The sequence below is a fragment of the Trematomus bernacchii genome, unplaced genomic scaffold (assembly GCF_902827165.1).
Source record: "Trematomus bernacchii unplaced genomic scaffold, fTreBer1.1, whole genome shotgun sequence".
Classification (NCBI taxonomy): domain Eukaryota; kingdom Metazoa; phylum Chordata; class Actinopteri; order Perciformes; family Nototheniidae; genus Trematomus; species Trematomus bernacchii.
The window spans coordinates 1,704,287-1,715,366 of NW_022987973.1; the positions used below are offsets into that span (position 1 = coordinate 1,704,287).

At 40.5% G+C, this 11,080-nt stretch overlaps 1 protein-coding gene across 2 annotated transcripts in view; it reads left to right on the forward strand.

The window, feature by feature from the left end:
* Nucleotides 1-678: 678 nt before the first annotated feature.
* znf710b (zinc finger protein 710b) overlaps nt 679-11,080 on the forward strand; it is a 25,050-nt gene continuing 14,648 nt past the window's right edge. Inside the window, exon 1 of one of the 2 annotated variants that reach the window (XM_034116539.1) lies at nt 679-857. The gene's annotated coding sequence lies outside the window, so the exon portion shown is untranslated. The remainder of the gene's footprint in view (nt 858-11,080) is intronic. The other variant, XM_034116541.1, reaches the window with a different exon arrangement.

The following is an 11,080-nucleotide window of genomic DNA, read 5'->3' on the forward strand; positions in this document are numbered from 1 at the left end:
TCTTGTATGTAAATGTATTTTTGTCACAATGTTATATTGTGTTAATATGTGTCTATCTATGTATGTGTACTTGTATTACTCAGTGTTGGGGGAAAATGTCTGCACACTGTCAAATGATGGAGACAAACAGCTGGTTCCCCCAAATGTACTCGTGTATTTGAAAGTCTAGGCTTGTTTTTCAGAGTCCCAACAATCCCTTCAAAATTAGGTTTTCTTAGATTTTTCAGTCTGTATGCAGTTTATCAATTATGTGGTTGAATAAGATAAGATATCTTTATTTAAGAACTGTTTCAAAGAAAGTGTTATCAATCGAAAGACATGTTTTAATGTCTGCAGGGGATCTTAATGGATTTTTGTCTGAATGCCTAAATCAGTCCTGTTTTCAGGGTGCAGGCAGCACCACCTGCTGGATTTAGTTTTTCCCATACAAAATATGTATTTTACAGTAAAAGCTAGTTTTATGTCACTTAATATAAACTAATGATGCAATAAAATAACTGGAAGATATCATATATATAACTAGGATTAGTATTTTTGAACCAGCAGCATGCTCTATTTGGCATTCCTAAACGAGGAAAAGGTTGTAAAGCCTGTTAAAAACATCAGTATTTGCTGGTAAATACTAATTTAAGGGCATGCTTTAATGGCTGCTTGTGAATTGCTCAAAGTCAGCCACATTCCGCCTTTACTTGTGGCGTTGAGGAGGAGCTCAGTTGTTTATTCATTCACGTCAGCCCCTCTCGCCTTCCCTTCCCTCCTTCCTGCTACACACAACGGGGACCCACCGTTGTAACTGTTTTTCCCATATTGAAATTAACCACAATCACGTCGCCACCATAAACCGATTTTGGAATCAGGTGAGTTACGCATTTCATATGAATTTCTCTCGGTTTTGACGGTTATAGAGGAAATGTCTGTGCCGCCGGAGCCTTGACTTGTCCGGCCCGGCGAGGCGGAGCAGTGTTTCAAGCGTAACTTATCAAATTCCTCCTGACCAGGATACAAAATGTATGCGCGTAATGTCTGGCTATTTTAACAGCCTGTGCGTTTTCGCTTTGCGGTTTCGGTGCGGGTTTTAGCGCTGCGCTGGAAACAAATGGTCGATGTAGGTCAGCAACTACAGTCAAAATGTCGTCTTTTCTTTTTTTACTTCCACATTCTCTCATGCCACAAACAGATGGCGTCGAGAGGGGGATGGAAAGAATAGGGAAAGAGACGCATGAAGGAGTAAGGGGCTACACCAGGCCACATTAGCCCGGGTCTGCACATCACTAACCCGGACATGCACGTATACAACATTACCCTCTCAGAGCCAGGACAGCAGGCCGAGATGTCTTGAGCAGGCCTGTCTTCAACAAAGTTTTTGCTCTTAAGTTGTCGGGCCTTTTCTTTTAAAGATACAGTGCGAGTTTCATATGAGGGGTGGGGGTAATGTTTATTTTTTTTAAACCGTCAAAAGTGTCCAAGATAAAGCTCACCCATTGCAGCTTCGGTACTGCATGCAGTGTGGAGCACATTGTGGTCAGTGCAGAGGGGGGTGTTTGACAGCTGAAGCACCGGGAGATGCACTGCAGCAGATGACCTGTAGCCTGGTGGGATGCTCCTCCTCTGGGCAGACAAGCCACCAGTTGGCTGACTCCTCACCGAGATCAGTGATAGGCCACAGGTATCCTCCACTGCTCTAATGAGGGCACTGCATCTCACACTGGCTGTAAAGGGATGTGATGATGCTCTACTGTATATATCTGGATCTGCAGACTCCTATTTTGGACTGCTTCAGTGCCATTTTAGATGCAAAGCTAGAATGATTAACAATGCTGACCCCTTGCACACCTGCCATGCAGTGCCTAATGCCAAGTGGATGGTGCACTGTATGCAGCAGGACAGATGCATACTGTGCATACCAGTTGGCAGCCCGGGGCCTATAGATGTGCTCCAATGTGGTTCAGTGTCAGTGCACTTCAGTGCCTGGCAGTAATTAAAAAGACATCCTCCCCGAGTGGTCTATGGGTCATCTGACTGATGGTCATTTAGATGGAAATATTCAAATGACTCAGCGTTGTTCGACCCAAGTAATATTGACATGACGATCTTAGTTCCTGCTGCAGATCTCAGTTTTGCAGATTGACCCATTTCTGCTGTCAGTTTCTCCTGAAATGACACCTTGACTAAACTGATTTAATCATCTCAGTGCCCAAGGGAGTGAAGGGCGTCAACCATCTCTATCCAACTCGACTTCTCGAGTGTTATAGTAGCCATTTGTCAAAAGATCCTATTTCATCGCAGCTCTTAGATTGAATATACCCCAGACTTTCAAAAGTGACAAGTGATGATGTCCTGGTGTTTTCTCCTCATAGAGTCCACCTCCACCTCTGTATTCTAAAGATTGCATTTAATAGGCCGCTCTTACTGGACTTCTTTTTTCAAATTGTCAAGCAGCTCCAGTGAATGACCAGCCATGGATAAATTGTTTATGAGTGATCAGCCTCCCTGAATGCAGTTTAGAGCTTCCTTGACTTACACCGTTTGATTTTAACCTCTCCAGTCTGTTTTTGCTCGAAGGCATCTCGCAAAATATTAATTCGCAGACTTGCCATCTCACAGTTGGCTGCTATATTTGGTTTCTTATGTGTTAACCTTGTGTTAATGGTGTCTATACAGCTCTGCTTATTAGGAAATGTTACCGTGTTGGTAAAGAATGATGCACGCGTTGTGTTTTGGTATTTCGACAAGACTTACTTAATATGTAGTGTTGAAAGATTGATTGATGATATAAAACAGTAATATACATTATGTATGGTCATCTAATATGTTTTCACATTGGCTCATACTTCCGCCAAAAATATGCCTCCAACTGTAACAGTACAGTTTATATTTAATTGTTTTGATCGATAATATGTCATTACACTGCTGCTGCTACTACACGATATGTATGCTTCTTAACGGGTCATAAGCCATCCATCCATGGATCATCAGTGGCAGGGTGGATGTTGAATGAGGTCGAGCAAAGCCAAACAGGAAGCACATCAGGACATCCACAATATGCATAAAAAAATACGGAATAAATCCTCCTAACTGACACTGAAAATTACACACGTCTTGTAAATGAAGATGAATAAAAATGAGCTGTTGTCTATTCTCTCTCCCTCCTGTCTTTTTCTGGATGTGTGGATATAGCTGTGGTAAAGGTTTAGAATAGCTGATGATGGTGTCAGCACATTGCGGTGCTCGGCTGTGCTGCAGGCAGGGTGTAAAAAAAAAAAGAGGCTGATGTTTCTCGAAGCACAAAGGCCTAATGTGTAGGGCCTGTTTGTTGCAGCCGTGCTGAACGACCTCCAGAGTTTAATGCCACTGTGTTTGTATGTATGAGTGTAACGTGCCTATTGGAACGCCACAATAACAAGGGCTTCTGGAAAAATACGGCCTGCAACATTGAATTAATTATAAACAACATTGAAATCTAGCTTTGTGTTGTTAAGTGGGTTAACAGCTTTCTCTATATGGCTTTATTAATAATACATGCATCTTGCTATTCTCCCATTGCATAGCAGATGACGTTTTGTTGAATCGCTGGCATGTTTAAATGTTTTAGCTAGATCACAACCGTTTGCATCATTATCTGACTTCTGGGCCATGTGAATAAATGTTATTTAAAATATAACTATGATTTGACATAAAAAGAGTGTTTTCAACATTTATTTTTTACCTATGAGAAAAAGCAGTGTTGTTTATAGAGATGCTCAACACAACATCTGATCTAGATTGAAACAGCTGATAGCAAATTGTCTTGTGATGGCCTGTGTTTGACCTAATAAGTAAGCTAATGCCAGGGATCTCTATCTCAAAAGCTATTGGAACTATTGCAATGATATTTGATATTCATGATCCTCGGAGGATGATCCCGGATAACTATGGCGATCCCCTAAATGTTCCTGTAGCTCCACCATCTGTTAAAAGTTTCCATCTATTTTGCGAAACATCTCAACATCTATTAGATAAATTGGCACACCAATTTTGTGCTGACATCCCTGGCTGAATCAGACAGACTTTTGGTCCTTTTTTCTCAATTGCCACAATAACATGGACATTTTGGGCTTGAGTGGAATGACTTGACAAGTACAGGATGGATTTACATGATTTCTCGTGCACATATACATGGATATATAAACTGCTAGTGATCCCTTAGCTTTTCATCTAGCGCATCGTCATGTCAAATAATTGTTTTCCCCAATACTTTTAGTACCTTTTAAAACTGGTGAAATTGCTGCCTCAGCTGTTCTTTGTGTTGTGTGTGATGTTGGCATGCTATAAAGCTAAGAAGATGTTGAACACAGTTGTAATCAAAGCCCTCTACTCACTGTAGTCTCTTAGTTGTGTTATTTATGCTTAAAATGTAGTGTTCATTTTTTGTTCCAAGCCATACAACTGGCAAAAGATATCTCTGTTGGTTGCTGATTACATAATAGAAGAAAAGAATTCCAATACAAATTGAGCCAGTCAGCTTCATAGAGTGTAAGCAGAAGAAGTTTTTAATAGACAACTCCAGTGTGTGATGCTTATTAGGTGCGAGTCATGCCTGTCAGTTTTGGTCTCGCTGCTGGTCTGGCTAAAAGCCGTGCCTGCCAACTTTTACTGAGCGAGGTTGTTACTAGTTGTCTGATGAGTTGGTTTGCCAGTCACTCCTCTCAAATCTGGCCAAACTCTCAGTGGGAAGAAAATAAGCTGTTGAACGTTTTGTTTTTTGCAGTTTAAGAGAACATGGTACCTCATAATCTGGTCATTATTTCATAGCTGAAATGATTTGAAGTTTAAAGTTAAAGTATTCTATTCTCATGTATAACGACGACTGATTGCTCCACGCTTTCCCTTTTTCCTCTTCTGGTTGGATCTTGATTATTAGCCACAGGGCTGACAATGATAATGTGTGTTCGGTCACGTGTAACCACATTTGGTGTTAGCCTGCAACCTTGATGTCTCTGAAAGCCTCTGTTCACTTAGCAAACTACCACTTTCCTGCCTAGTGCAGAGCAGTGGCCTAGTTCATGCCCTCTTGAATGTAATTTTAGCCATGTGTGTGTTTGAGTGCATGCATTGTGTGTATGTGGTTGTGGACGACTCTGTTTTGTCTCCTTCTCTTATCGTCTCTGTTTCCCGTCCTCTCATTCCCTCTCTGTCCTTTCACACTGTTACTCTCAGTCAGTAATGAGGCTTTTGTCATGACACTGCAGTACCTGAGCAGTGATGCTGAGGTAGTTGCATCTGTAGTTATGAAGTTTGTTGTGGTCAGCTTAGCTTCCCCTCTGTGGACAGACACACATTATTCTTGAGGGAGTTGACAGGAAAGCCATTGAGTATCGGTTTTATTGACACCTTGTGTTGTAGCCATTACTGCTGATATCTGGTTTACGCTAAGGCTGTAAATGGGTGACAAGAAGCTGTATTAAAGAAATTGACAATGAAGTTGCTAGTTTAATAGTATTTTGTAGATTAAAATGAGTATGAGGACTAAGAGAAACCATGTCTGTACCACATCAGATTCACTAAAGGAAAGAAAAAGCAATGGGATCCATACACAGACTAAAACTAAAGATCTGGTCGAGCTAATAGATAACATTTTGACTGCCATATTTAGTTCACGGTAATGTATTATTCATTTTCCTCAAATAAATATGATGCCATGACCAAGCCAACAAATCCTAAAATTAAAATAAGACTTAAACAAACACGTGCCCCAGTAAAGACCTCACAACTTGCCCCCTGCATACAGTCTGACCTTCCTGCTGGGTTCACTCAGTAACACTGTTTGTGTGCCGGCTGCTGAGAATCAGCTGTAGATGTGAGGAAGGAGCTTGCAGCGCATGAATGTGATGCAAATAAATTCACACTGAACAGATTTTATCCAAGAAATGCTGCAAGGTGTATAATTGCTTAGAATCCAGGCTGATGTTGAACTAACTATAGAAACATGTTATGGTAGAAGGGCAACATGTTTGTCACACATCCGCCAGTAAGCATCATCTGGACTGCCGTCAGCCTGTTAAACCGTTTAGGAATCCGGAGAAGGCGGGACAGTGTCCAAAAAGGAGCCACGGTTTGAACACTGTGAAGGACTTCCTAGGGAGACTGTCTGAAAATGTGCAAATTATTACCGTTTTAAATTATATCACTTTTCCTGCCATTTTATGACAGCATATTTCTTTATTCACCTTCTACTGTGGCCTGTAATGGACTCACTCTTTTGCATGCAGTGGTGAAACTGTTTGCTGTTACTGTCATTTAAGGTAAAATGGTAAAAAAACGGTAATGTAAGAAGATCTTTGTTTCCTTCTCTTTGGTGGCACCTAGGGCAATAAGGGGTCATTGTGTGTTTGTTGGATCTCACTTCCCAGAAATGCAGTGCTTTTGTGATTTTACCTGATACATCATGACACAAACACCCAAATGCAAGCGCGTTCATCAGTAGGCAAAATCACCATTATGTGTAGACTTAACCGAGTCAAAATTAAAATCTTCAGGATTATTACTAAAAGCGTATTTTCTGAAATTGTCACTGTTGTATTACGGGATCATTAAACCTCTTGTACACAATGTCATCCATATATTTTACTTATGGACATATTGATTCCCTTTTATGTTACATTTACATTTTCACACAGCCAATAGGTGCTTGTCTGCTGTTTATTTTAAGGTTTAATTTTGACAGCTGTCCGTTCTGTCATGAATTTCAAATTTTAGGAACCCATTGTTAGGTTAAGAGGGCAAAATGTTAAAGGTAGGGTAGGTAAGTTTGAGAAACCGGCTCGAGATACACTTTTTGTTATATTCCGTGGAATGCTCTTAACATCCCGATAGCAATGAATATCTTAAGTGCTTTGACAAAAAATCCATAAAAAATGTCATCTGTGGAAGCCGTAGTACTGTAAAAAGCACGGCCAATCATCTGAGCCGGCCCGACTAAAATAACTGGATGGCCTACCTGCCTGTCAGCCTTCCATCTCTGCACAAACTTATCTCGTGCCCTCATTGGTCATGTGCGCGTTCGTGTTTGTTGGAGGAAATTCTAGCGCACTCGAACTGGTTTCTCCAAAATGACCTACCCCTTGTTTCCTTGAGCAAGGCACTATTTCTCCCTCTCATCTCTGGGGGCGCTGTTGTAGATCATCTCCGATCAGATAAAGTCTGTTAGGGAGAGACTTGTTGAGTAAAAAATCAGCAATACATGAGTGTTAGGGATATCCTGGAAGAGAAAATATAAGAAGGAAGTGATGAAAAGGGGGTGAAAGGAAGAGAGAGAAAAGGGGAGGGGTGTATCCATGGAGACATGAGGAAAGAGTGATGGGAGAGGGGAGAGAGGAGAGAAGAGAGTGATGTATAGTTTGAAACTGTTTGTTACAAAGCTCTGGAACAAAATGGTAGACCCACAGCAGCATTTAACAGAGGCGACATTTATTGAGACTTTAAATTGTGCAGGTTCTCGTAATTCCATTCAAAGTGATTTGTTTAAGAGCTTTGTGTCTTGACATTTTAATTATGCTTTTCTGAATTTGAAACATACAGTAAGAGAGTGAAACATGGATGGAATAAAATGAAAATCTGGGGCCATCATTTAAAAGCTTAAAGGTTAATTTATGTCCTTTTTAAAGCCCTAAACAAACTAGTTTCATCTCGCAGAACATTCATATCTACATGAAAAATATTATGAATGTGTGTTACTGTGTATCACAAGTTAGGATGTTACCAGGAACAGCTAACACACCATGTTTTTGGGAGTTCTGGACCTTATTCCCAAAGGACAGCTCTTCATAAATATATAATACTGTATACTTGCCTGAAGCTCTCCAAATAGGCTTCTTAAGTCTGCCATTTAAATCTTGTGTAAGGTGAGATGGCATTTTCATAGATAGCAGTTGAATGTAGATTTCAAAACGTTAAATGCAAGGCATGTATATCTATCAAAATGTAATTGAGTTATATATATATATATATATATATATATATATATATATATATATATATATATATATATATATATATATATATAACAAAAAAGACAATTATATGAAAGAGTGGGACAAGTAAGCAAGCACTTCCAACTCTCTTTATGCTTAGACTTGCCACGGCAGCGTGCGTTGCTTCAACGAAGACGCTTCCCATTCACTTTGAATGGGGTGACGTCACGCTTTGCCGAACTGCATTGTGGTTCCGTCGTGTCGCTTTGCCTCCGTTGCTCGCTTCGAAAGTTGAGAAAAGTTCAACTTTTCAAGCGTCGACGGAAGCGCTAGCCAATCAAATCATACGCCAGTACAAGCTCTAGCCAATCAAACCGCGTGCTTGTGTGTCCAGGGCGGGAGATGAATGTGATTGGTTGTTGGTCGCACGCCAGACACGCCCTCCGGCAAGCTTCAACGCACGCTGCCGTGTGGACGTACCGTAACTGGTCACTGAGCTGCAGTTCGACCCAGGGTTAGTTACGCTCGACCCTCTGTGCTCACAACTTCGATTTTAAAGTATTTCAGTGATCCGTCCAGCCCTGTATGGAGGCATTTGCATTTCTTATTGGCCTCCATTTTATTCAGGTTTCCTTTTTAATTGTATCCCTTCACTGTAGAAAATGTTATTAGCAGGGCTCAGTTATTTATGAATTCTCATTTGAACCCAGTGTGGCGGCTCAATTCCCAGTTAAGTTTGAGTCGCCGAGAGGCTAAGCTTGGCTTTATACTGCGACGCGTTTTCATTGAGAAAGTCCATACTGAAGTAAGATAGGTTGAAGATATTTAATAAACAAAATCAAAATACACAATAACTTAGAGGGACAAGAACGGTCAACAGAAAAAATGTCAGCACAAGCTCACCCTCTGTCATCCGCACCCGACATGAAACAGGTGACCTATATACACAAACCACACCCATGTGACGATTGCCGGAAGTGCTCACAAATACAAATAAAAGTGACGTAAACAAATAATAATAATACAAATAATAAACTATAATGCTAAGTACTGTAGCATTTTGGCTCCTACACCCAGTATAATGTGTGTGTGTGTGTTAAATTGCAGAACTTTGAGTTCTCTCACACCCCATAACTTTTAATGATTGTGAGCGCTAGAGTCCAAAATGTAATTATTTTCTCTTACTATAAATAGTCCATGAGTATACTGTAGCTACATCTCTTTAGCAACCACCTCTATCCTGCTCGCATATATAATGACTATAGATGCAATGCATTCTTGAGTTTGCTTTACTTGTGGTTCACAAGTTATTTTTTTGTGTATTGTGTTCCAAATGTGATAAAGGACAAGTTCAAACTGTGTTCCTTATATTGGACAAAATCACCTGGGCCACTGCCTACAAATAAACTTTTTCAGACACTTGGAGCACTGCCCATTTTCACACTTACCTATTTTGAGATGCAATTACTACGAGATGTGGGCTTGGGTCATTGTGACTTGGACTAAAATAGAGTGGCGGTCACTTTCTTAAGGAACTGGAGACTGGTGAGGGACCTGACTTGGGACTTTACTTGCCTTAACTAAGGACTTCACTTCCCCAAGAATAAATTGCTTTTATTAAGAATTGGACCAAATTACTAGCCAGTTGCATCACTGCAAAAACATGCGTGGCTAACTCTCTAGTTAACCACCCTGATAATGAACTGCTGACAAGTTCATTCTTCTTTGCCTTTGTTGGCACTAGTTCTTCGAGGTCAGATTGGGAAGAGAGTTACTGCTGTTTGGCTCTCTTGGCTCAACTGACACATTTTCTAAAAGCATATTATCAGAGTTTTAGAGAGAAACATGGCGGTGCTGAGACAGTATCATACCATAGTGGTCGGCCTGACTTCTGTATTCTCCTGCACTTCCTGTGTCCTAGGAAGGCTTAAAATGACAACATGTGTCATCAATTCCAACTCAAAAGTTATGTATTTTTTCTAAATGTATTTTCATCACCCCTTTTGTTAATGTTTCCATGAGTACATATTTGTGTCACTCTTATAGTGGTATCATAATGTTTCTGATGAGGAAGAGATAACTTGGATGGAACTTTTATAACAGATTCAAGATAACTCAGATTAATGCACCAATTCTACTTTTTCTTGTACTGATCAAACTTCAGTTATTTATTTTCATATCAGTGCGGCATTGCTAACAACAGACCTGTAAAGGCTGAATAACTGTGACCAATAGAGGAATTATGATTACAATGACAAAGAAATCAAGTATTCTAGTACTAGTATTGGTACAATCTAGTATTTGCTGTCTGTACATTGCAAACATGAACTGCTAAAAGCTAATTCTGCATATTTTAATTCTGCCAATTTAGACAAAAAGACTTGTAGCTAAAAAATGACATGATTGAATATCTAGAAAACCAGGAGGAGATGAGGAGCGTGTTGGTAGTGTCTGAGGGGATGGCCCCTTTAAAAACCTCTGCAATAAAGGTCATTATCTGTGTTAAAATACAATTGACCCAAATATTTGTTGTACTCAACTGAACCAAAATTGAGCCTTTTAGGAAGAGGACCACCTCACAGTAAAATGGAGCAGTTTTAACCTTACACTGATTAACATTGGTCATTACAGCTGATGCTGGTTTATTATAATGTTACTGGTTGTGTGGTTGTGTGTGTGTGTGTGTGTGTGTGTGTGTGTGTATTTGTGTTGCAGAGAGGACTTGTAAAAACCAACAATGCCATTCTTCTTTTTATTTTTCTTCTCTTGCTGCAGCCATGTTTTTGAAACCACCAAATAGAGAGAGATTTTTGAGCTTTCCTTTTCCCTCGCTCACTCCCTATTTTTTTTTTATCCCTCTTTCTGTTTTTCTCTCTCCAGCTCTCTTCCCATCCCCCCCTCTTTCTCTCTGTCTCTCTCTCTCTCCCTCTGTCATTCTCCCTCCCTCCCTTTCTCTCTATTGCTCTCTGTTACCATCACGCTTTACCCCTCCCTCTCCTCTCTCTCTTTGCCTCCCTTTCTCTCTCCCTCTCTCACGTTGCACACTGCCCCTCCCTCCCTCTCCTCTCTCTCTTTGCCTCCCTTTCTCTCTCCCTCTCTCACGTTGCACACTGCCCCTCCCTCCCTCTCTC